General features: G+C 43.0%; 1 long non-coding RNA gene across 3 annotated transcripts; it reads right to left on the reverse strand.

Annotated features, from left to right (window-relative positions):
• On the reverse strand, positions 1-27,119 carry LOC147573409 (uncharacterized). Of its 3 annotated transcripts, none has more exons than XR_015244731.1 (3): positions 26,544-27,119; positions 25,760-25,831; positions 1-1,621 (listed from the first exon to the last, which is right to left on the reverse strand). It is a non-coding gene; the product is annotated as an uncharacterized LOC147573409 (long non-coding RNA). The 3 variants fall into 3 exon arrangements; XR_015244729.1 differs by lacking the exon at positions 1-1,621 and adding an exon at positions 8,850-10,075; XR_015244730.1 differs by lacking the exon at positions 1-1,621 and adding an exon at positions 19,880-21,004.

Genomic DNA, 27,119 nt, shown 5'->3' on the forward strand with positions numbered 1-27,119 from the left:
GAGAGATCTAGCTGGAAACACAAATATGGAAGTCATTAGGGTGTGGATGGTATTTTTTAGGCCACAAATATTGAGTGAAATCATCCAGGGAGTCAAAGCAGCTAAAGAGGTGAGGTCAAAGGACCACGTCCTGGGGCACTCTAACATTTAGAGGTCAAAGAGATGAACAGGAACCAACTGGAGACTAAGAAGGAACAGACAAGGAGGTAAGAAGCAACCCAGAAGTGTTTCAAGGAAGAGGGAGAGATCACTTGTATCAGATGCTTCTGACTGATCAAGTAACAAGAAGACCGAAAATTGACCCATCGGATAAATAGAAGAAATGCTTAATTAAATAGTTGCCTTGTTTTGTTTAGATGTGTATTCACCTTGACTTCTCAACAGATAGCAAGATTGGGAAGAACAGGGATCGGTTCCTGTTGCTATTCTGTACCTGGTTCCCTTCCCCCCACCATGCCTCTCCTTCCCCTCCTCCAGTTGACCACCTCTACCCCTACACCCGACCATTTGCTGGGGTCTGGAGGTTGACTTACCAGCCAAGGGAATCTTGGCCCTGAGCTGAAGCACTAGGACAATCTCTAAGGCAAGTCACTGCTTCCAGATTTGGCGAAGGGAGTAAGATGCCGCTACCACTTTAAAGAGAAGAGGATGAAAGGGATAAACTGAGGGTGGTAGAAGGGGAAGATGGAGGCACCGATATAGAGGGAAAACAAATTTTGCTTTTAAAAAATGCCTGTAGCAATTACTGTTGTCAGGAAGCAAAGGAATTTATCTTGGGGCTGCATGGCTCCTTGACTTAGACAAAGTCATGAATGAGCCTTTTCCAGTTGGCTCCATCCTGGAGCCTCGACTAGGGTAGGGGTTGAGAATTAAATTCCTCTGCACTGAGTTTTTCCCCGGCAGGTGAGGAAGACAGGCGTGTCAGAGCCTGGGAAATGGGAGAAGAGAGATGGGAGAAAGATGGCTGGCACAGAATTCCCAGAGGTGGGGCGAGGCTGAGGAACCTGTTTTAAGAACAGTGAGGTCTAACACTAATTTCTTTGAGCTTTTTGTTGAAGTAATAGTAGATACAGAGGGAAACGTGGATTTTCACAAACCCACATAACCTGCACTCAAGTCAGGAACCCCAGAAGCCCCCGTCATGTTCTCCTCCAATCATGACTCCACCCAAGGGCAATCACTATCCTGACTTTGAACAGCACAGACTAGTTTTGCCTGTTTTTGTACTTTATACAAATGAGTTGTGCCTTTAGCATCTGACTTCTTTCATTTCACATTGTGTTTGTGACGGTCATCCATACTGTTGCGTCCAGTCCATCTTCCATCCTCACTGCTGTAGACTATTCCATTATATGATTGTAATGCAATTGATTGATCTCTTCTGTTGATGGGCATAGAAATTGTTTCCATTTGGGGGCCATTACAAATAGTGCTGCCACAAACGTATTTGGACGTGCCTAGTGTTCACTCCCCCACTCCCAACAGTTTATTTGGAAAATTTTCAAATATAGAAAATAGAAATAGGGGTGCCTGGCTGGCTCAGATCGTGGGGCGTATGCCTCCTGATGTTGTGGGTTGTGAGTTCGAGCCCCACGTTGGGTGGAGAGATTAAAAATAAAATCTTTAAAAAAAAAGAAAGTTGAAATAATCGTATAGTGAACATCCTCTATATGAATCACTTATATTATAAACTAATATTGTACTAAAAAGTTAATATTGTACTATATTTGCTCTGTCATGTATCTATCCCTTTACCCATCCATGAAGCCATCATTTGCCTCCCCTTTTGATGCATTTCAATGTAAGGTGCACTTTCGCTAGCGTTATACTTCACCCAAAAACATTTCAGTATATATATATATCACTGACAAAACTTACTATTTATTCTTTGAGGGAAAACTGTACACAAAGTAAAATGCATTCATGTTAACAGTATTATTATTCAATGAGTTTTTGAAATGCGTGCATCTGTATAACCCAAACGTCTATCAAAATATAAAATATTATCATCCAGAAAGTTCCCTGTGCCCCTTCCCAGTCAATGTCCTCCCCGCACAACCATAGTGTTCTCATCTTTTTTTTTTTTTTTACCATAGATGAGTTTTGCCTGCTTTAGAACTTCATGTAAATGCAATCATACAATATGTACTCTCTTGTCTAAAGCTTCTTTCATTCAGCATAATATTTTTGAAATTCATTCATGGTGTTGCATAAGTAGTTTGTTCCTTTTCATTGCATGAATATATCACAATTTGTACATCTTCCTGTTGACTGACATCTGGGATGTTTCCAGTTGGGGCTTTATGAAGAAAAATACTATTACCATTCTTATACTAGTCTTTTTGTAGACATACGCTTTCATTTCTCTTGGGTAAATACCTAAAACCAAAATTGCTGGGTCATAGGGGTATGTTTACTTTCATACAAAACTGCCAGACCTTTATTTCAAAGTGCTTACATGTTTTTACACTCCCACTAACAAAATAAGAAAGTTAATATTGTTCAATCCCCTTGCTAACGTTTAGTATTGTCAGTCTTTTTAATTTAAGTTATTCTGGTGGGTATGTAGCAGTACCTCATTTTACATTTGTTTTAATTTGCACTTTCTGATAATTAATGATATTGAGCACGTTTTCAAGCACCCACTGGCCATTCATCTATCTTCCCTTGTGAAGTGTCTGCTCAAATTGTAGACATTGTTTTATTGGGTTGTTTGTCTTTTTTGCTCTTGAAGTATAGGTGTCCTAAAGTCCTAAAGGCCAATGCTTTGTCAGATAAATGCTTTCTTTACAAATAATGTCTCCCAGTCTATGGCCTGCCTATTCATTTTCTTGAGTGTCTAAAAAAAAATCTTTGCTTATCACCAGGTCATGAAGATGCTGTCCTAGGTTTTCTTACAGGAGTTTTATCCTGTTAGTTACTACACTTAGCTCTATGATCCACCTCAAATTCATTTTTGTATATAGTACAAGATAATGTTGTAAGGGATATCCAGCTGTTAGCATCATTTATTGCAAAGACTTTCCTATTAGATTGCTTTGGTACCTGCCAAAAATTAAATGGCCACTTAAGTGTATTTTTGAACTCTTTATTCTATTCCATTGACCTAATGGTTATCCTTATGATAGAATCATGCTGTCTTTTTTAAGTTTATTTATTTATTTTGATGGGGGTGGGTGGGGGCAGAGAGAGGGAGAGAGGATCCCAAGCAGGCTCTGCACTGTCAGCGTGAAGATCAACACAGGGCTCAAACCCATGAACCCATGAGATCATGACCTGAGCTGAAACCAAGTCGGACGCTCAACCAACTGAGCTACCCAGGTGCCCTGCGTACTGTCCGATTACTGTAGCTTCAAGGTAAATCCTGAAATAGGATGAGTTCTACACTTTTTTTTCTTTCAGTATTGCTTTGGATATTCCAGGTCCTCCACATAAATTTTAGAATCAATTTGTCATTTAAAAAAGAAGGTGGCTAGGATTATGAAGGAGACTTTGTTAAATCTACATACCAATACACTGGAATTGACTGATAATACCGAGTTTTCCAAGCTATGACATGGCATATTTCTGCATTTATTAGGTCTTACTGAATTTCTCTCAGCAATGATTGGCAGTTTTCAGTGTATAGGACTTGTCTTTTGTTAAATGTATCCCTAAGCAGTGTATGTTTTTGTTTGTTTTTTATTTGAGAGAGAGTGAGACAGAGAGAGAGAGCACAAAAGGGGAGAGGAGCAGAGAGAGAATCCTAAGCAGGTTCCTTACTATCAGCGCAGAGCCCCATGTGGGGTTTGGTCCCACAAACCATGAGATCATAACCTGAGCCAAAATCAAGAGTCATACACTCAACCAACTGAGCCACCCAGGTGCCCCTGTTTTTTGATACTATTGTAAGTGGAATTTTTTTTTCCACCTGTATGCTGCTGATATACAAAAATACAACTGATTTTTAAAATAATAGCCCTGTATCGTGTGAAGTTGCTAATTCTGGTTATTAGTTCTGTTGTAGATCTCTTAGTAGTTTTTTTTTTTTTTTAAGTTAATCTCTACATCCAACATGGGGCTTAAACTTACAACCCCAAGATCAAGAGTCACAGGTTCTACCAACGGAGCCAGCCAGACACCCCCCTTGGTATTTCCATATAAACAATCATGTCATGTACAAATAGAGTACTTTTTACTTTCCAATCTTTATGTCTCTCGTGCTACTGCACTGACTAGGATCTCCAGTACAATGTTGAATACCAAAGGTGAGAGTATACTTGCCTTGTTCCTAAGCTTTCAATATTTCACCATTCAATATTTCACCATTAAATGTGATGTTGGCTCTAGATTTTTCACAGATATGCTTTTTCACATTGAGAAACTTTTTTTCTATTCCTAACTTGCTGAGAGCTTTGTCACGAATAGATGTCGAAAACGTATAAAGTTTTTTCTACCAGCGATTATCTTTTTTTCCTTCTTTTTGTTAATATGGTGCATTACATTGATTTTCCAATGTTAGACCAGTTTTGCATTCCTAAGAGAAATCCCATAGGTTATGATGTATTTTTATATACCATCAGATTTTATTTGCTGACATTTTATTATGAATTTTTGCATCTATGTTCATGAGAGATATTGGTTTTTAACTTCCTTCCTTTGTTCCTCCCTCTCCCTCTTTCTTTTTTCTTTTCTAATGTCTTTCAAGTTTTGGTATCAGGGTTACACTGGCCTCACAAAACAAATCGGAAAGCATTCCTTTATTTTCTGGAAGAGTTTTTGTAGCATTGGTAATACTTTTCTTAAATAGTTAATAGAATTCATGAATAGACCATCTGGGCCCAGAGTTTCCTTTGCAAGAAGTTCTTGATAATGCATTGTTTATTTACTAGCTAAAGGGACATTCAGGGGGTGCCTGGGTGGCTCAGTCAGTTAAGTGTCCAACTTCAGCTCAGGTCATGATCTCATGGTTCATGGGTTCGAACCCCACGTCAGGCTCTGTGCTGACAGCTCAGAGCCTGGAGCCTGCTTCAGATTCTGTGTCTCTCCCTCTCTCTCTGCCCTTCTCCAATTCGTGCTCTGTCTTTCTCTCAAAAATAAATAAACATTAAAAAAATTATTTAAATAAAATAAAATAAAGGGACATTCAGATTTTCTATTTTATCTTATATCAGTTTTGGAAGGTGTAATTTTCAAGGAATTTGTCCATTTCCTCTACATTGTCTAATTTATTGGCATAGACTTGTTTATGACATCATTTTAATAGCCTTTTAATATCTTTAGCACAGTGATATGCCTTCTTTTTTTCCTGATATTGGTAGTCTGTCTTCTCTCTTTTACTGGGGGGCAGGGGGAAGGTGGTCAGTCTGGCTAGGGGTTAATCAATTTTGTTACCTTCTCAAATAGCCAACTTTTGGCTTTACTAAATTTATTATTTATCTGCTTTCTATTTTATAATTTCTGTTCTTCTCTGTATCATTTCCTTCCTATCATTTACTTTAGGTTTACTTTGCTCTTCTTTTTCTAGCTTCCGAAAGTGAAACTTAGGCCTTTTTTTCCCAATATTAGGTTTTACAGCTATAAATACATCTCTAAGAACTGCTTTGTTTCATCTTGCAAAGTGTGGTATGTTTTATTTTTATTATCATTCAAATCAAAATATTTTCTAATATTCTCTGGGATTTCGTAGACTTTTTGTTATGTAGAACTGTGCTGTTTAATTTCCAAGTATTTGGGGTTTTCTACATACATTGTTATTGATTTGGAATTTAACTCCATGGTCGTCAGATAACATACTCTATATGATTTTAGCCCTTTTGAATTTATTGAGATTTGTTTTATGGCCCAGAATGTGATTTACCTTGGTGAATATATCAAGGGCACTTAAACTTGAAAATAATGTGTATCCTGGTGGGTACTTTGTTCCATAAATATTTATTAGATTGAGGTGGTTCAAAGTGTTGTTTGAATCTTTTATGTATTTACTGATTTTTGTCTAGTTGTTTTTTATAATTGCTGAGAGAGTGGTGTTAAAATGTCCGACTACAATAGTGTATTTGTGTATTTCTCCCTTTATTTCTGTCATTCTGTTAGTTTTTCCTGCATGTATTTTGAAACTCTGTAATGTATGCTTGTTATACCTTCCTGGTGATATTTATTATTATGAGGTTTCTTTTTTAATCTCTGATGATAGTCTCCATCTTAATACTTCATTTTATATTAATTTAGCCACTTCAACTTTCTTATCCTTACTGTCTGCATGATACATCTTTTCTCATCTGCTTCCTATCAACGTCTTTTATGTGTCCCTCATAGACAGTATTGTTGGGCCGTGCTTTTCTATCTGGCAGATTCTGCCTTTTAATTGAAGTGATTTAGACTAGTAACCTTAATGTAATTACTGATATGGTTGAATGTTGGTCTACCATTTTACTATGTTTTTTTCCTCTTTATCTCCTGTTGTTGTTGTTGTTGTTGTTATTTCCTCTGTTCCTCCTCTCTTGCCTTCTTTTTGGGCTAATTGAATATTTATTAGAAATCTACCCTCATTTATCAATTAGCTTTTTTGTTATACTTCTTTGCATTTTTAAGAAGTGATCACCATAGAAATATAATATATATCCATAACATTTCAGTCTATTTAGAATTAATATTGTGCCACTTCATGCAAAATATGTATTAAGTGTTACATCTATGTAAGTTAAAAACCTCACAATACAACGTTAAAATGTTTGTTTTGGGGGCACCTGGGCGTCTGACTCTTGATTTTGATTCAGGTCATGTTCTCAGGTTTTGTGAGTTCAAACACTGCATGGGGCTCTGTACTGACAGCATAGAGCCTGCTTGGGATTCTCAGTCTCCCTCTCTCTCTGCTCCCCACTCTCAAAACTAATAAATAAACTTAAAAATAATGTGTCCAAATTCTATTTTTAAAAAAATGTTTGCTTTGGGGCACCCGAGTGGCTCAGTCAGTTGGGCATCCGACTCTTGATTTTGGCTCAGGTCATGATCTCACGGATTGAGCCCCCACATCAGCATTGTCAGCACTGAGCCTGCTTGGGGTTCTCTCTCCTTCTCTCTCTGCCCCTCCCCTGCATGCCCACGAGCTCTCACCAGAAAGAGAGAGAGAGAGAAAGTGAAGCTTTAAAAATGTTTGCTTTAAACATTTATAAGTATTTTAAGAAATGGAGAGGAAAGTGATTTCTTATATTTATTCTTTTTTTAATTTGTGTTTATTCATTTTTGAGAGATAGAGACAGAATGCGAGTGGGGGATGGGCAGAGAGAGAGGGAGACACAGAATCTGAAGCAGGCTCCACGCTCTGAGCTGTCAGCACAGAACCTGATGTGGGGTTTGAACCCATGGACTGTGAGATCATGACCTGAGTTGAAGTCAGACACTCAACCGACTGAGCCACCCAGGCGCCCCTTATATTTATTCTTATATTTACTATCTCTGGTGCTTTTCATTATTCCTGAAGATCCAAATTTTGACCTGGTATCATTTCCTTTCACTCTGAAAAAACTTCCTTTAGCATTTCCTATAGTGCAGATCTGTTGTCTATGAATTCTCCTAGGTTTTGTTTACCCATAAATGTCTTTATTTAATTTTAAATGGTTTCCTGTCCAGGACTATGCTGTAGTGCCCTTCTGTTTCCCACAAGACTTCAGGAAAGGCTGTTTCACAAAGAGCCTGGTTACTGGAGTCTTGGGGAGCATGGGGAGAAAAGCATCCGTGGGGGTAAAAAGCCTCACAACTAGAGGAGCAAAACAGAGAATCACAGCAGCAGAAATTGAGAACAGAGATGATGCAAACTATCCTTCTCTCATCGTAGAGCACCCCAACGTTTACGCAAGCCTCCAAACCTCTCGTGTGTCTGTTAGAGGAAGAGTAACCCCAGAAACACGGAGCATGTGAGGACATTCAGGTTACACAAAAGCCAAGTTTAATTCAACTTGACAAGTATTATTAAGTGTGTGATGTGTACTTTCAGTTCTTTGGGCCTTCATTAGGACTCTTCAGAAATCTTACTTTTCAGCTGGGGAATGTGCAAACTCAGCGGAAAGACTCCCTTCCCATTGGCCTGTGGGCTCAGCTGACTCCATGACTCTACCTGGGAAGTTGCTCACTAGCCAGAGGCCGCCAGATGTGCCCCATAAACTGGTAAACGTGTCACAACAGAGAGGGTTGAAAAAAGCTTCCTCTCACCACCAGTGACACTAGGGAAAGAACTTTTCCTGAGACATATGTCACTCAGCTCCCCAAAGCCAGGCGTGCCTGGGGCGCGGGGTGTGGGAACTTCTTTCTAGCTCTCCCTGGGAAAGATTCAGGCCCAGTGCAGGCCAGGGCTGGGGTGAGACAGGAGACGCACTCGCCTCCTGTGTGAAATTGAAGAGGCCGCCCCAAATCTCAGAAATCAAGATAAATACTATTTTACTGCCACGTTTTTCTTTTCTTTTTTAAATTTTTTAAGTATGAAATTTATTGTCAAATAGGTTCCATACAACACCCAGTGCTCATCCCAACAGGTGCCCTCCTCAAAGCCCATCACCCACTTTCCCCTCCCTCCCACCCCCCATCAACCCTCAGTTTATTCTCAGTTTTTAAGAGTCTCCTATGGTTTGCCTCCTTCCCTCTCTGTAACTCCCCACCCCCCTTCTCCTCCTCCCTGGTCTTCTGTTAAGTTTCTCAGGATCCACATATGAGTGAAAATATATGGTATCTGTCTTTCTCTGTATGACTTATTTCACTTAGCACAACACTCTCCAGTTCCATCCACATTGCTACAAAGGGCCATATTTCATTCTTTCTCATTGCCATGTAGTACTCCATTGTGTATGTAAACCACAATTTCTTTTTTTTTTTTAATTTTTTTTTCAACGTTTATTTATTTTTGGGACAGAGAGAGACAGAGCATGAACGGGGGAGGGGCAGAGAGAGAGGGAGACACAGAATCGGAAACAGGCTCCAGGCTCTGAGCCATCAGCCCAGAGCCTGACGCGGGGCTCGAACTCACGGACCGCGAGATCGTGACCTGGCTGAAGTCGGACGCTTAACCGACTGCGCCACCCAGGCGCCCCAACAATTTCTTTATCCATTCATCAGTCGATGCACATTTAGGCTCTTTCCATAATTTGGCTATAGTTGGAAGTGCTGCTATAAACATTGGGGTACAAGTGCCCCTATGCATCAGCACTCCTGTATCCCTTGGGTAAATTCCTAGCAATGCTATTGCTGGGTCATAAGGTAGATCTATTTGTAATTTTTTGAGGAACCTCCACACGGTTTTCCAAAGCGGCTGCACCTGTTTGCATTCCCACCAACAGTGCAAGAGGGTTCCCGTTTCTCCACATCCTCTCCAGCATCTATAGTCTCCTGATTTGTTCATTTTGGCCACTCTGACTGGGGTGAGGTGATATCTCAGTGTGGTTTTGATTTGTATTTCCCTGATGAGGAGCGACGTTGAGCATCTTTTCATGTGCCTGTTGGCCATCTGGATGTCTTCTTTAGAGAAGTATCTATTCATGTCTTCTGCCCATTTCTTCACTGGATTACTTGTTTTTCTGGTGTGGAGTTTGGTGAGTTCTTTATAGATTTTGGATACTAGCCCTTTATCTGATGTCATTTGCAAATATCTTTTCCTATTCCGTCGGTTGCCTTTTAGTTCTGTTGATTGTTTCCTTTGCAGTGCAGAAGCTTTTTATCTTCATGAGGTCCCAATAGTTCATTTTTGCTTTTAATTCCCTTGCCTTTGGAGATGTGTCAAGTAAGAAATTGCTGCAGCTGAGGTCAGAGAAGTTTTTTCCTGCTTTCTCCTCTAGGGTTTTGATAGTTTCCTATCTCACATTCAGGTCCTTTATCCATCTTGAGTTTATTTTTGTGAATGGTGTGAGAAGGTGGTCTAGTTTCATCCTTCTGCATGTTGCTGTCCAGTTCTCCCAGCACCATTTGTTAAAGAGACTGTCTTTTTTCCATTGGATATTCTTTCCTGCTTTGTCAAAGATTAGTTGGCCATACTTTTGTGGGTCCAATTCTGGAGTCTCTATTCTATTCCACTGGTCTATGTGTCTGTTTTTGTGCCAACTGCCATATTTTTCTTTACAAAAAAAAAAAACAAAACAAAATTAAGGCGAAAAAGCTCTACGATGAACCAAATATTAAAATTTTCAATAAGTCAGTGCAACTCTGCAATTGTATAATTCATATCACTTGCCCTCTCCTGGTCCCACCCATGCTGGGACCTACCTTCACTTAAAATATTGGTGTTTTGTTCATCATGGATCTTTTTGCATTAATTTTGATTTAAAAAAATATTCCAGTAAAATGACATTTTTCTTGATTACTGTGGTTTTGGGTGCTCTCTCAAATTTTGCACTTGCTTTACCCTGGTACCAGCCCTGAACATCTTTAAGAACCTCTTTAAAATCTCCCCTGCCACTCTTCCAGCCCATCAAAAGAAATCCCCAACATACCTTGATGATAGAACGGCATTTTTTACACACATAAATGTAAAAAGCTTACTGGAGACACTAATAACAGCCAAAAGAAGGATTTGCGTAAACTCCTGGCACAGTTCATTCAGCAGATTTATAAACAGGAGTTCTAACAGACTTCTAGATCCCAGAGTAAACATTTATCAATTAAAATGACCTTAAATTTCTTCACTTGAACATAAGAGACTAAGAACTAAGGCTGAAAAAAATAAGAATTTGAGTTTATTTTGTTACATTGGTGATATAATACACATGAATGTATTTGTTATGCATTCATGATTTCATTTGGATGGAATAATTAAATCTCAGCTCTGATACTTTTGGTAGGGTATGGTCAGCATGGGTGCCATTCATAAAATACTGAATCCATTTTACTCAGTCCCATCGCATGCCAGTAGAGGCAACGTGGAATAACAGTGAGAATTCTAGATTGTGAATCCCAGTGAGGATCTATATTACCCATGTCATTTGGAGCAAGTCATGAAATGTCCCTGGGTCTCACTTTCCTCATCTGTAAAAGGGGGCTACAAATTTAGCTTAAATACCATGTCATTAAGAAGAACTCTTAATTGCTTGCCCCTTTATTTATGCTAAATAATTACAGGTCACCTTGATTATCCTTGGTGTCTAAAATTAGAAAAGCTAATTTTGAAAAATAAAGAATTATTTATAAAGAACATTTTGATTTTTTTTTTCAACGTTTATTTATCTTTGGGACAGAGAGAGACAGAGCATAAACGGGGGAGGGGCAGAGAGAGAGGGAGACACAGAATCAGAAACAGGCTCCAGGCTCTGAGCCATCAGCCCAGAAGAGCCTGACACAGGGCTCGAACTCACAGACCGCGAGATCGTGACCTGGCTGAAGTCGGACGCTTAACCGACTGCGCCACCCAGGCGCCCCTAAAGAACATTTTGAAAAAGGAGATAGGAATAAGTAGAACCAAATTTTGTTTTAAACAATAATGATTATAAAATTTTTTGGAGTCCAACAAATTGGTATTCATATACCAAACGGGAGAGAGAGTGACCATTTCTAACCAGTAACTTAATAGCGTTCAGAATAGACATTCTGAGGGGCACCTGGCTGGCTTGGTTGGTAGAACATGCAACGCTTTAAAAAATTTTTGTTTAATGTTTATTTTTGAGACAGCGACAAAGCATGAGTGGGGGAGGGGCAGAGAGAGAGGGAGACACAGAATCTGAAGCAGGCTCCAGGCTCTGAGCTGTCAGTACAGAGCCCGACGCGGGGCTCGAACTCACAAACCAGGAGATCTGACCTGAGTCAAAGTCAGACGCTCAACTGACTGAGCCACCCAGGTGCCCCAAGAACATGCAACTCTTGATCTTGGGGTCATGAGTTTGAGCCCCATATTGGGCATAGAGATTACTTTAAAAACAAAGTTCAAAATAAAGACTCTGGGCTAAAACATCAGTGGTCTGGGGTGATTAAAAAAAAAAAGATGAGCTTAGCATCTGAGCTAAAGCTCCAGCAGGTGGAGGAGGAACACTGCACTTGACAATGGCTGTCATTCGTCAGAGGTGGAAACATCACATTCTCACCAGGACTTAATGAAGAATCTAGATTCTATTATTAATTTCCTCCCCAAAGTCTAATCTTGTTGGGATTATGATTCATGATTCTGACTGTATAGCATTTGGAAGGTTAGAGTTATCCTTTAATTATCTTAGCAGACCATCTCCTCTGCTCCTCCCTTTCAATTCTAGCTGTTCTTTCCCACCTTGTAGCCAGGTGAGTCCCTTAGGACCTTCTCCAAGAACCCCACAGACACTAATATCTTAACTAAAAAGAACAGGAACAAAAGTCTTATGAGGTCCCTGTATAGTTTGTCTCTTTATAATTTTGTAACAGCTTTGTTGAGGTATAATTCACCTACCATACAATTCACCCATATGAAGTGTAAAATTCATATTTTCATCACTCTGAAAGGAAACTTTGTGCCCATTAATAGTCACCTCCCATTCTCCCATATCCCCCAGCCCCAGGCAACCACTAAGTCACTTTTTGTCCCTATAGATTTGCCTAGTGTGGACATTTTATATAAATGAATCATTATATGGTCTTTTGTGACTGGCTTATGTCACTGGGGCTGATGTCCTCAAGGTTCATCCATGTTGAACCATGAATCTGCACTCCAATCTTTTTTTATGCGTGAAAAATAGTCCATTGTATGGAATGGCATTTCATTTATCCGTTCATCAGATGGTGGACATTTGAGCTTGGACACTTTTTGGCTATTGTGAATAACACCTCAATGGACACAGTGTACAAGTTTTGTTAGATAGATGTTTTCAGTTCTCTTGGACATATATCTAGAAATGGAATTGTTGGGTCATATGTACCTTTATACTTTTTTTTTTTTTTTTGAGAGAGAGAGAGAGAGAATGTGAGCCAGGGGAGGGGCAAAGCAAGAGGGAGAGAGAGAATCTCAAGCAGGCTCCATGCCCAGGCCAGAGCCTGATGCAGAGCTCAATCTCATTGAGCTCATGACCTGAGCCAAAATCAAGAGTCAAACACTCAACCAACTGAGCCACCCAGGCACCCTTTTACTTTTCAATAGAATAATGTGACAATTATCGATCTATGCACAGAAAATTACCTCGAGCTTCATGGCTTAAAAGAACAATAATCAGGGGCACCTGGTGGCTCAGTCAGTTAAGTACCCTACTTCTGCTCAGGTCAGGATCTCGCGGTTTGTGAGTTTGAACCCTACATCAGGCTCTGTGCTGACAGCTTGGAGCCTGGAGCCTACTTCGGATTCTGTGTCTCTCTCTCTGCCCCACTCATCCTCTCATTCTCTCTCCTCTCTCTCTCTCTCTCTCTCTCAGAAAATAAACATTAAAAATTAAAAAAACAACAACTAATCATTTACTATCTCTCACTAATCATTTACTATTTCCTGTGGGTCAGGAATTTGGGAGTAACTTGAGTAGGAGGCTGCAGTCAGACGCTGGTCATTGCGGAAGTCCTCTGAAGGCTGGGTTGGAGCTGGGGGACCCACCTCTAGGGTGGCTCACTCATGACTGGCAAGTTAGTGCCGGCTTTTGGGTGGGGCCTCAGTTCGTCTCTGCATGGGCTTCCCTACAGGGATGCCCAAGTGTCCTCAAAATAGCAGTCATCCTCTAAAACAAGCTAGCCAAGAGACCTCGGTGGAAGCTGCATTATCTTTTATGACTTAGCCTCAGAAGGCAGACAACTGTTGCCTTTACCAAGTTCTGTCGTTCACATAGGCCAGCCCTGATTCATGTGGGAGGGGGTGTGCAAGGGGCAGATGGCAGGGGAGGCAGGTTGGAGACATCTTGGAGGCTGGCAACCACAAATAGGTTGATTTCAAAGCTCCATTCTCTGTTGTTCCTGCGGAGATGATCTAAATTTATAGACCCTAGGGAAGAGGTCAAAAAATACGTGGCAGGGTTTACAGGATTGTAACAGCACCAGGTTGCACCCCGCCACCACTTGGTGGATTTAACAACCTGCAGTAGAGCTTCCCGACTGTCCTGCTGGGGACTTCGAGGAGAAGGAGAATCTAAGCGAACTACAGAATAGAAAGGTACAGCCTTCCTGCTGTCCTTGGATTATTGCCCCTGGTATTCACCTCTGGAAGAGCCAACGCTTTGTCCCCCTATCTACATCAGCAAAATCCTCCTGGAATGTCACTGGGGTTATTTGATCCAGTAGCCAAATCCATGTTGTCTCCTGGCAAATCAGCAAGTACTTATTAAGCATCTACTGTGTACCCAAGACCAAAGCCCGGGATCATCTGAGACTAGTGTAGATGGAAACGCCAGAAAGGGCCAGGCATGACCAAAATAGATCGTTGTCAAACCCACCTGTCTTGAGGCTTCAAAGGCAACAACTGGAAAGGATTTTTTTGTTTTTGAGTTAGCATTTAGAGTAGTTACAGCCTCAAGAATGCCTTCAGGTTGATTTTCATTTGGAAAATTCCCGAGGACATGAAACACGAAGATAGATTAAGGAGCATTTCTAGAGACTTTTAGTCACCTGACAACAAGATGTAATGCTTATCCTGGATTAGATCCTGGATGGGGGAAAAGTGGCTAGAAAATACATTACTGGAAATTGGTCAAATTGGAATACAAACTGTAGATTAAATAATAGTATTGGATCAGTACTATGTTAATGCTTCTGAATTTTATAATCATATTGTGGTGATGCAATAAAACATATTTATTCTTAGGAAATATGCATTGAAGTATTATGGGGTAAATGTGTCTACACCTTAGTTTGGAGGGGTTCAGAAAAAAAATTCTGCATATACATATGTGCGTGCGCACACGCACACACACACACACACACACACACACACATATGGAAAGAGAGACAGCAAGTAAATGCAGCAAAGTGAACAGTGAATCTGGGTGAAGGGCATATGGGAATTCTTCATACATATGCTATGTTTGCCGCTTTTCTGTAAAATTGAAATTGAAATTGTTTTGAAATAAAAAGATTTTACAGAGAAAAAGAAACACCCGAGGGTCTTCTGTGAAGGCCAAGATAGTCTGGTGTCATTGCTCCTTCACGGAACAGTAGATTGAAAAAGTCAAGGTCAGCCAGGTGCCGATTACCCACATGACCCAGACAGTGCTGTGGGTAGGGTGCTGGAAGTGACAACCAACGGTTTCAGCTGACAACATCTGCTGGCAGTGAATAAAAACTCCAGGGGCACCTGGCTGGCTTAGTCAGTGGAGCATGCAACTCTTGGTCTGGGGGTTGTGAGTTCGAGGCCCACATTGGGTGTAGAGATTACTTAAAAATAAAATATTTAAAAAAAGAAAGACTCCAGCAATACTGAAGTTTTACACTGTCCTTGTGACCCCACAGTCAGCCCCTGAAAGTGACAGTCTCAGCTTGCTCTGCCCCCAACCTCTGGCCCAGCAGCCACCTCAAGAGCTCCTCTGAGACTTCCCAAGCTGGCCAAGAGCGTCACTTGCCCTCTTGTTCCCCAAGACCGAGTGCCTCCTTCTGCTCAGTCGGGCCCTGGGCTGAAAGGCAGAGACCTCTCCTGTTCCCCCAACATCACAGGCAGCCTGGCTAGAAAGCCGTGGCAACAAATCCCCCAAGTTTCCAAGAACATCTCAGAGCTGCAGGGTCAGCCAAATGTCTTTGAAATGGTCCAGGGTAAGAACCCCCCTCCACATGACACTACTCAGTCTCAGAGGTCAAGGTGCATGTTCTGATTCTGATTCCACTAGACGTGTAGGAGGCAGCTGGGAGCCCCAGAGACTCAGAAGACACAGATCCAATCAAGGCCCGGAGGATTCCCAAGTTAAAAACATTGGCCCTTTGGCCTTCAGAGCTCACTAAATGTGAACTCTACAAATTGGTTTCAAAGTCAGCCAAGCCTGGGTTTCGTCATCTGCCCGCCAGAGCCAACTCACTGGCTTCCCATTAGCAGGGGGAGGACGTGGAAAGGCCCAGCCCCAGGGGGGGGTGGGCTTCAAAGAGGAGGAGGTCCCTGACAAGAGAATCAATCACAGAGCCCTGATGAGAACGACAGGGGAAAAGGTCTTTCTAGTCCCCATGAAAGTGGTTACCAGACTGTGATGGCTCCAGGCAAGCCACCTGCTGGGGACAAAGACCTTTCTCCTTTAGCTCAGACTCTCTGATGTGTGTGAGGGGAAGAACAGCCTCCCACTGTCTGCCTTTCACAGAGGATGTTCTTGGCCTTCCTGATTACCTGACACCAGGCCAGTGGATCACAGGCCCGACACACAGCAAGTTCTCATGAATAGCAAACACTTTCATGGCACTTACCGAGCGCCAGGGATTGTCCTAGGCACTTTACAGATCACTCATGTGACCCCCGCCCGGCAACACTATGAGGGTGGTACTCCTATTATCCCTATTTAGCAGGTGGGGAAACTGAGTCAGGAGAGGTAAAGAAACAGGCTCAAAGTCACTGACCTAGTAAATAAGGATTTGAATGTTGGCTTGTGTCTGTGCTTTTAACCACTTTCCTTTTTTTCTGTTTTTAAGTTTATTTATTTATTTTGAGAGAGGGAGAGAGAGAGAGAGGGAGAGTGCAAGCGGGCGAGAGGTAAAGAGGAAGAGAGAGGGATTCCCAAGCAGGCTCTGTGCTGAGGAGCTCAACCTTAACAAACCATGAGATCATGACCTGAGCTGAAATCAAGAGTCAGTCACTTAACCAACTGAGCCACTCAGCTGCCTCGCTTTTAACCACTTTCTTTGCAAGAACTCCTAGCATGCTTGATGTGCTCCTTCGAAAAACCCATAATCGAGGAAATAAACACTCACGTTTCAAAAATCATATCTAGACAGGACGAGATGGATAAGGAGGTCTGCAGAGCAGTTTGGCGGGTGATAGGAAAGTGCAGTGGGTCTCATTGTTCCCTGCTGTACTGATAATCTGTCCCATACGTCCATCCATCCATCCCTTCATTCAACCTGTCACATTCAGAATTTAGGGCCCTACTAGGGCTTGAGTGGGAGGAAACAAGAGGAGCACTGCTTAGATAATGAACTGAAACGGAGCACACAAACAGTGAAAGAGTCAGAGGAGGGGGATTTGGGGCCAAGTGAGTAGTGCGTCAGGAGCAGGGTGGAGGGACGCAGTTCCAAGAAGCATTCCCTGGCCACACATCCCCACCATAGCTTGCGGGTCCTCCTCCACCCGACAACGGACGGCATCCTTACTGTAGCATTTTCCATACTGGGTTGCGGTTTCCTACTTGCTTCTCTGCTATTAATTTCTGTAATCCCAGTACTAGGCAAGGACCAGTCACTCAGCATTTGTTGAATGACTTTCTGAATGAAAAAGGCCCTGAGGGGAAAGAGCTCAGCTGCACTGAGGGGAAAAGAGCAGACAAGCTCAGCAGAGCAGGGCTTCTCAAACTACACAAAGCAGAATTACATAGGGATCTGGTGAAAATGCAAATCCTGATTTAGGAGGCGTGGGGTGTGGCCCGAGTTCCTCTATTCCCAACAAGCTACAGTGGGTGATGCCCAGACTCCTGCTCCCTGGATCCCACTTTTGTGCCAAGGCCCTTGATGATTCCCTGGCCCTTCTCAGCCCCAAGGGAGCCTCATCCCACACTAAGGCTCCCTTCCTCTGCCCCTGAGCTCCTCTACTGCCCCCCCCCCGCCCCGCTCCCCAACAGCCTTAGCCACTGATCCCATTTGCCCTACTGCCCAGACACCGATTTGAAGACCATCTACCCAAATCCCGGCAGTTCCCACAGTGGGGCCCACTGGTCCCAGGGTGGACCTGGTGAGGGGGCTCCTGGGGTCAAGGATATCTCCCAGATCACCTCTCCCAGAACTCAGGATCACACGTCACCTTAGCATCTTTGAGGCTCCCAGAAATCCTGCGATGACAAAGATTTGTGCAGGAGCCCAAGGAATGGCTGAGATGGGGGAGAAACTTAATGCTCCGTAATTCTCCTCAGCACCACCCCTAGTTACTCAGACCTCAGTGGAGCATGTGATTGCTCAGTGGTGGTTTCCTACCCATCCCCAGATTACCATCCTTATGAACAAGTGTGCAGACATATGGAAATTCTAGAACCACCACAGGAAACAGGCAAGGTTTGCCTTTTTTCATAAGGGGACGTATGCTTTCCCCAAACAGCGGTGCTCTTCTCTTTCTAAATCTTCAGGACCCTGGTCTCTTACCCCTCCGTCTTCTTAAAGGATCGGATGCTGTCATTTATGCTGAATTGCACACGATTGATAAGATTAAAACACGTCACTTCTGAAGGCTTCTTGTTCTCGGTTTGCTCCTCTACCCTCCGCCCAGATCCATTTTCTCTCGCTCTCTGTCCCTGGGAGCTTGGACCCTTGGGCCCCCTTACCCTCCGGCTTCCAGGTGGCCAATGGTGCGGGGCGGGGAGTGGGGGGGAACACTGCAGAGAGATCTGAGGGCAAGAGGAGAGGAACAAGGAGATATTTAGTCCCCGCTGCAGCCTCGCATCACTGGGCAGTGTCTGCATCACCACGGCATCGGTGCTCCCTCAAGGCGGCCCTTCCGTGGCTCAGCTTCCATTAGGCTCCCTTTGGCTCCTCTGCCCTAGGGTACTACCAGCTGCCTGCTGTCGCACATCCCAGGGTGCCTCACCATCCCTGCCAGCAGCTTCCATCCTGCACACTTCACTGTAAACACTCCTGTCACTAACTGTCTTATTTTATTTTTTTAGTTAAACCCTTTTGAGTGTGCCTTCTGCTTCCTGCTAGGATTCTGAATGATACAGAATGTTGCATTTTTATCAAGTATGGGGTCCCCAATTTGGTTTAAGCCAAAGCAATGAAGCTCTAATTGCAGAATTTGGGGGTTGAGGGAATCCAGAGACAGGAGGTATTTTTGAGGAGGGGGGAGTACGCCGGTGTTTCTCAGTGCCTTGAAAACCAACTACAACAAGGCCTGGGAGTTAGCTTCTCATTTTATTTTCTTCAGCCGCCATGAACTGAGCGGCTGCTGTGTTCTGGAACCGGTGCTTAGGACTGTGGGAATCAAGGACGATAGAGACCAGGCCCCATGTCCCACAACCTCACACTCAGGGACACTCGGGCCAGGGCAGGATGAAAGGCCTGGAATGGAATTGAATGTGACAGGCAGCCAAGCAGGGCAAAGCCGCTGAGATAAGGGCCTAATCAGAGTTCAGACAGAGAACAGTGGCAGAATGGCAGGCGGAGGCTTTGTTCCAAAGCTGGGGACCTGGGAGGACCTCACAGGGTGGGGGAGGAGGTCACATGGGACCTTGGAGCACTGCAAAGCAGCCCATCAGCAGCCTCAGCCCAGAAGCCAGAGCGGGCCCCTTTCTGCAGCCTCCGTGGACGCCCGGGCGGTTTTGTTTGCTCCTCCCCTGAGTTCTTACTGCACATCTACTCAACTCCAGCAGCAACCACTGAGCCAGCGCTCACCCTGTGCACGGAGCTCCTTCAATCCTCCCAACAACCCTGTGGGTGGGCGTTATTCAGCCCTTTTTATAGCTAAGGAAATTGAGGCTCGGTCCAAATGACTGGCCCACAAATTTATAAATAGACACTGGAGACCAGAATTTGAATCCAGACTGCCTGGCTCTGAAATGCACTCTCAGCCACTGATCTGTCTGCTGCGATTTCTTACTCTTATAGAAGAGTCAGGGGTGGTGCCGAGCACTTGTGTGGAGTATTTCATTTGGTCTTCACAGCTCCCCCCTGAGGGAGGTCCTAGTATTACCACTTACTTTCCAGAAGAAGACATTGTCCCACCGAGAGGGTTACATCTCTCTCTAGGGCCCACAGCCAGGTCACGGTACAGCCAGGGTTTGAACCCAGGAAACCCACTCCAAGTTCATGCCCCCAGCCACCACATTCCTCCAAGGCAGAGCCTAAATTATTATTTTTTTAATTTTGTTTGTCTGTTTTGAGAGACGGTGCACGTGCACATGCTCAGGAGGGGCAGAGACAGAGAGAGAGGAAGAGAGAGAATCCCAAGCAGGCTCCACACTGTCAGTGCAGAGCCTGATGTGGGGCTCGAACCCACGAACCGTGAGATCATGACCTGAGCCACGATCAAGAGTCTGATGCTAACTGACTGAGCCACCCAGGTGCCCCGTGAATTATTTTTTTAAAGGCCTTTATTTTGTTGAATGGTTTTACCTTTATAGAAAATTATAAAGATAATACAAAGCGTTTCCTAAATAATCAGGCTGGGACTTTCAATACCATGTTGAATAAAAGTGTTGAGAGTGGGCATCCTTGTCTTGTTCCTGACCTTAGAGCAAAAGCTCTCAGCTTTCACTGTTGAGCATGATGTTAGCTGCGGGCCTGTCACATACAGTATGCATGCGTGCACACATGTATGTATCTGTTTATTTTAAGTTTTTATTTTAAACACCTGGTGCTCTTCAGGACAAGAGCACTCCTTCATCCTTCATCCCCAACCCCTATCTCACCCATCCTTCTAACCACCACCCCCTCTGGTAACCATCAATTTGTTCTCCTTAGCTAAGAGTCTGTTCCTTGGTTTGCCTCTCTCTCTTTTTCCCTTTTGCTTGTTTTATTTCTTAAGTTCCACATATGAGTGAAATCACATGGTATTCGTCTTTCTCTGACTGATTACACTTAGCGTAATACTCTCTAGTTCCATCCATGTCGTTGCCAATGGCAAGATTTCACTCTTTTTGCTGGCTGGATAAACATACGGCCTTTATTATGTGGAGGCATGGTTCCCTCTGGACTCGCCATTTGTTTTTATCATATATGATGTTGAATTTTATCAAATACTTTTTCTGCATTCATTTAGATGATCCCGTAACTTCTATCCCTCACTTTGTCAGTGTGATGTATCCTCTTGATGGATTTGTATACGTTGATTCATCCTTGCATCCCTGGAATAAATCCCAGTTGACCATGACGTGTGATCCTTTTCATGTATTCGATCTGGTTGGCTAATATTTTGTCAAGGATTTTTCTTTTCTTGTGGCATCCTTGTCTGGTTTCGGTATCAGGGTAATGTTGGCCTCATAAAATGAATTTGGAAGTGTTCTCTCTTCTGTTTTTAGAAGAGTTTGGGAAGAAGTGGTATTAATTCTTTAAACGTCTGGTAGGATTCACCAGTGAAGCCATCTAGTCCTGGACTTTTGTTTGTTGGAGGTTTTTGATTACTGGTTTAATCTCTTTTCTAATAATCAGTCTTTCAGATTTTCTATTTTTTCACGAAATAAAGACAAATTATGTCCAATCTTACTCATATGTGGAATCTAAAAAATCATACAAACAGGGGCACCTGATTGGCTCAGTCAGTAGAGCATGCAACTCTTGATCTAGGGGTTGTGAGTTTGAGCCCTATGTTGGGTATAGAGAATAAAAATAAATAAAAATTAAAAACAAACAAGCAAAGAAAAAAAACCACACTCATGGATACAGAAAACAGACTGGTAATTGCCAGAGCTGTGTGTGTGGGGTGGGGGGTGGGGTGGGGGGGGGCTGGTTGGCAAAATGGGTGACGGTGGTCAAAAGGTACCAAAAAAAAGTTTCCATATACCCCAGGCGGGCTTTCCCTTACTGTTTTGTTTTGTTTTTAATGTTTCTTTATTTTTGAGAGAGAGAGAGAGAGAGTGTGTGTGTGTGTGTGTGTGTGTACGCGCGCAAGCAGGGGAGAGGCAGGGAGAGAGGGGACAAAGGATCCAAAGCAGGCCCTGCACTGACAACAGAGAGCCCAATGCAGGGCTCGAACTCATGAACCAGGAGATCATGACCTGAACCAAACTCGGATGCTTAACTTACTGAGCCACCCAGGAACCCTTTGTTTTGTTTTTTAAGTAGGCTCCAAACCTCACATGGAGCCTAGGGCAGGACCTGAACTTATAACCCCAAGATCAAGACCTGAGCTGAGATCAAGATTCAGATGCCCAACCAACTCAACCACCCAGGCACCCCTAGTTTCCCTTACTGTTAAGATCTCATAGTATGGTACATTTGCTACAATTAACATACCCGTGTTGATGTATCATTATTTACTAAAGTCCATAGTTGATTCAGATTTCCTCAGCTTACCTAATGTCTCTTTGCGTCCCAGGACCCCATCCAGGACACTCTGTTGCATTCAGTCATCATATATATTCCTCAGGCCCCTCTTCTCTGACAGTTTCTCAGACTTTCCTCATTTTTGATGACCTTGACAGCTTTTTAAATTGTGATTTAAAAAAAAAAAAGCCCACACATAAAAATCTACCAACGTAACCATACTTAAGTGTACTGTCAGTAGCATTAAGCACATTCACACTGTTGTGCAACAGATCTCCAGAATGTTTTCATCTTGCAAAACTGAAACACTACACTCATAAACAACAACTTTCCCCCCTCCCCCCAGCCCCTGGTAACCACCATTCTACTTTGTGTTCCTATGAATCTGACTACTTGATTTATTTTTTAAGCTAATTTATTTAATTTTTTTAGTAATCTCTACACCTAACATGGGGCTTGAACTCATAACCCTAAGAGCAAGAGTTGCACGTCTACCGACTGAGCCAGCCCCACACCCCTCAACTACTTTATTACCTCTTTTAGATATGGGATCATACAGTATTTAGCTTTTTGTGGCTGGCTTATTTCACGGATCATAATGTCCTCAAGGTTCACCCATGTTGCAGCCTGTGTCAGAATTTCCTTCCTTGTCAAGGCTGAGCACTATCCCATCATATGCATCCACCACGTTTAGTTTATATGTTCATCCATCAGCAGACAGGGTGCTGTTCCCACCTTTTGTCTGTTGTGAACATAAGTAATTGGGAAACTGCCCTATTATTTTCCATAGCAGCCGTAGCATTTCACATTCCCACCAGCGGCGCACAGGGGCCCGCTTTTTCCACATCCTTGCCGACACCTGCAACTGTCTAGGGGATTTTGACAGGAGCCATCCCGGTGGGTGTGAGGGGGTATCACACTAGGGTTTTGACTTTCATTTCCCTGATGATCGGTGATGTTGAACATCTTTTCACGTGCTCGTGGGCCATTTGCGCATTTTCTGTGGAGAAATGTCCACTCAAGCCCTTGGTCCATATTTTTATCGCTAAGCAATAAATGCCTATGTCACAATTTATTTATCTGTTCTCCTGTGCATGGGCATTTGGTTTGTTACTACCAGTCTTGGCTATTGCACATAAAGCTGCTGTGAACATTTTTGCAGAGGTTTTTTGGTGGGTCTGTGTTCTCACTTCTCTTGGATAAATACTTTTTGTACATTTCTGTACTCACCAGAGCTTAGGACCTAGTTGGTACTAAAAAAAAAAAAGTGGGATAAAAAAAAGTGTGACTAAGTCACAGAACGAAGACCTCTGAGGTAGTAATAATCATTTCACATAATAAAGTTTCAATGTGGAGCATGAATACCAAAAGCACGGGCTGAATAAAAAGAAAGGACATCTGAGGTGGAGACTTAGTGATTCAGCTAAGAATTTTGAAAAAGGATAGGCTTTGAAGAAGAGCCAAAACATGGGGACAACCAGAAAACTTCCTCCTGCAAGGGACAGAGACTTCTCTCCCCCACGCTGACCGGATAGGGAGTCCTGGAGGGTGTCCGGCTGGAGTCACAACAGAGGGCCCAACACAGGGGAGGCAGGCCCAGCTAGAGCAAAGATTGCAATGCCCATAGTTTGTTAAGAGAGATTTTTTGTGATATTTTATAACTTGCTGAGGAGCATTAATACCCTTTGTCTTCTCCTCTCTAAATCCACTCCTGGTTTGCCACACGGAGAGAGTTTGTCCTGGCCAGGATAATCCAGAACAGGAGACAATCCAGCAACCTTTTCTCCTTGGCTCTAGAAATTGTTTGTGTGTAGTCGGGAAACCTGGGTTTCCGCCTTTAACTAGCTGAATGTGCTTTCATCTCAAAATTCCTTCCAGCTCTCAAATATTATTACCTAGCAACTATACTTCTTTCTGCAGATTTTTTAAAGTTTATTTTTAAATTTATTTTTAGTACTCTACATCCAAAGTAGGGCTCGAACTCACGACCCTGAAATCAAGAGTTGCATGCTCTACGGAGCCCCTGGGTGGCTCAGTTGGTTGAGCATCTGAATTTGGCTCAGGTCATGATCTTCCGTCTGTAGGTTCAAACCCCACATCAGGCTCTGTGCTGACAGCTCAGAGCCTGGAGCCTGCTTTGGATTTTGTGTCTCCCTCTCTCTTTGCCCCTCCCCTGCTCATGCTCTGTCTCTGTCTGTCTCTCAAAAAATAAAATGTTAAAAAAAAAAAAAAAAGGAGCAGCATGCTCTTCTGACTGAACCAGCCAGGCACCCCTGTTCAGGAAATTTTTTTTTTTTCAATGTGTTCACCACAGAAAGTGAGAAAATACAACAAGGGAGCAGAAGCACATATAAAATCACTCATAATTTCATCACCCAGTGCTAACTCTTATTAACATACACTCGTTCGTATAAAAATATATGATGAGTGCCTGCCATGTACTGAGACATTTGAAATATATCTTTCTAGGCTATTTATATCTACATTTTAATGAAATCATCCTGCTTTATAACCTGCCTTTCACTCAAAAGACAGTTGTGAACATATTCCCATGTCAGTAAATACTTTCCCTACAGCGTTCCAGTTTTTCATTAATAAACATTCTCAGAGCTCAGTTTTGAACAAAGTCATAACCATTTTTTTAATGTTTATTTATTTTTGAAAGAGAGACAGAGTGTGAGCGGTGGAGGGGTAGAGAGAGAGGGAGACACAGAATCCGAAGCAGGCTCCAGGCCCTGAGCTGTCAGCACAGAGCCTGACGCGGGGCTTGAACTCTCAAACCGTGAGATCATGACCTGAGCCGAAGTCAGACACTCAACCGACTGAGCCACCCAGGCACCCCAGTCATAACCATTTTTTAAACATAATTCCTAGAAAGAGAATTACTAAATCAATTAGTAATCATGATTATGTGTTTGGGCAATGCCAAGCATCCGCAGCCTTTTTTTACATCTTTCCACTCATGCGTACGCACTCAGCAGGGGGTAGAACTGTGCTGTCCATTACAGCAGGCATCAGACACCCAGGGTTATGTATGTTTAAGTTAAAGTTAATTAAAAAAAAAACAAAATAAGCAATTCAGTTCCTCAACTGCAATAGCCACATTTCAAGCACTCAACAGGCATATGTTACTAATGGTTACTTCGATAGTGTGGAAACATTTATGTCATCACAGAAAGTTCTATTAGACATCACTGGTCCAGAATAATGTTCAATTGATGTTAATTATTGTTATTTTGGGGTGGAGAGATTTGGAGTAATTTTCCTTCTTATTGTATTTCTTGGCCCGTGACCATTTATCACTTTTGTTTTACATATATTTTGTCTAAATGCTCTCTTCCCTTTGGAGGGCTAAACCTCATTCCCAGTGGCTGCCTGTGGATATTTCATTATGGGAAATCTCCAGAGTCCTTATGTCTAGTCATTGGTTTGAATTCAAATTTTCCCTCCCAGAGATAGAGTTCAAAAAAAGTTGTATTAAGAATCTTTATATAGAGGCACCTGGGTGGTTCAGTCAGTTGAGCATCCAACATTTGATTTTGGCTCAGGTCATGATCTCACAGTCACGAGATCAAGCCCCACCTTGGGCTTGGCATTGACCATGAAGCCTGCTTGAGATTCTCTCTCTCTCTCTCTCTCTCTCTCTCTCTCTCTCTCTCTCCCTCTGCCCCTCCCATCACTTGCACGTGCTATTAAAAAAAAAAAAAGAACCTTTATATAAATTTACTTAAATATGCATAAAGAAATTCTGGAAAGATACATAATTAAGAACATTACTCACCTGCAGCATGCGGAGAGGGTGTCTCTGCAGATGAGGGCAAGAATGGGAAGATTTTCTATGTGAATGTATCACCTATTTAAACAAAGAGTAAAAATGTATCTTTTTAAAAAATTATGCAAATAGCAAACAAGTCTTAAAAAAAGAAAGAAAAAAAAGTAGACAGTGAAACTCCTTTCCCTTAAGGTTACTGGCAGGTTAGTGAGAATCCTTCCAGGCTTATTAGAGACAATCACACATGATAACTTTATTATGTAAGTGGCTTGTGCACTCATTCCCTAGACATCACGGGAGTCCTACCTCCATCCCTATTGGTAAGAATTTAAAAAGGGTTTCTAAAGCTCCCGGACTTTTTCCTCTCACCTCTCCAGGTGGTCCCTGAGAAGACTCCATGTCTCTTTTGAAAGCACTTGTAGCAGACCCATTTCCAGGTAATTGCAGAGCCAGTGCCAGTCATAAGCCAGTTGTGGGTTTGCCCCCCTTCCCCCCATCCACCCCCCTTGTAGACTTAGCCCCTTTGCTTTTCAACCTCTCCCTTCCTCAGCTGTTCCTTTGGCCACACCTTTCCAAGGCAGTGGGGGTGGAGGGAGTGAGGACCGTTTCCATAGTCCTGGGTGGAGTCTTGGTGTGGGAAAGAGCCAGATACATGGGGCACGAGCCACCTCCAGGTCCCCCGTCCTCCAGGAGGCTGGTAACAGCCCCTTAACTTACTCATCTTGCCCAACCTCTGTTCCAAGTCCACTCCCAACCCCCACCTTGCTGGACACATTTCTGAGACCTTACTTACTTCTTTGCATTTCTGTGATGGGTTTGCCCATGGACTTTGGAAAGTCCATTCTCCACTCCTTCACTGGTGCATCATCGTCCAGATCTTCACCAGGAGAGCAAGGGGCACTTCCGGAGGACTGAACAGGCCTGGGGTCTGTGTAGGAAGGAGGTGGGGACACAGGATGTGAGTCATCTGCCAGCGTCTCTGATGCTCTTGGAGTTCACCACCCAGTGCCAGGACCAAATAGAGAAATCCCAGTTGTGGTGAGTGGTGGCCCCTGAGAGGCCCAGTAACCAGTCTAACTTCAAAGGCTGCTCTCCCGGCCATGCAAGACTGAAACCAGCGAATCCACAGAGACAGAAAGTAGATTAGTGGTTGCCAGGGACTAGGGTTGGGGGGATGGGAAGTGACTGTTAATGGGTACGGGGCTTCTTCCTGGAGTAATGAAAATGTTCTGACCTTGGACTGTGGTCACAGTTGCTCTGTGACTATACTAAAAATCACTTAAGTATCCACTTTAAAAGGGTGAGTTTTGTGAAATGTGAATTGTATCTCAATAAAAGTTAGAGGGTTGCAAATCTACTGAGATCTAAC

The sequence above is a fragment of the Puma concolor genome, chromosome E2 (genome assembly GCF_028749965.1).
Source record: "Puma concolor isolate L17-30 chromosome E2, mPumCon1.1.hap2, whole genome shotgun sequence".
NCBI classification, from domain to species: domain Eukaryota; kingdom Metazoa; phylum Chordata; class Mammalia; order Carnivora; family Felidae; genus Puma; species Puma concolor.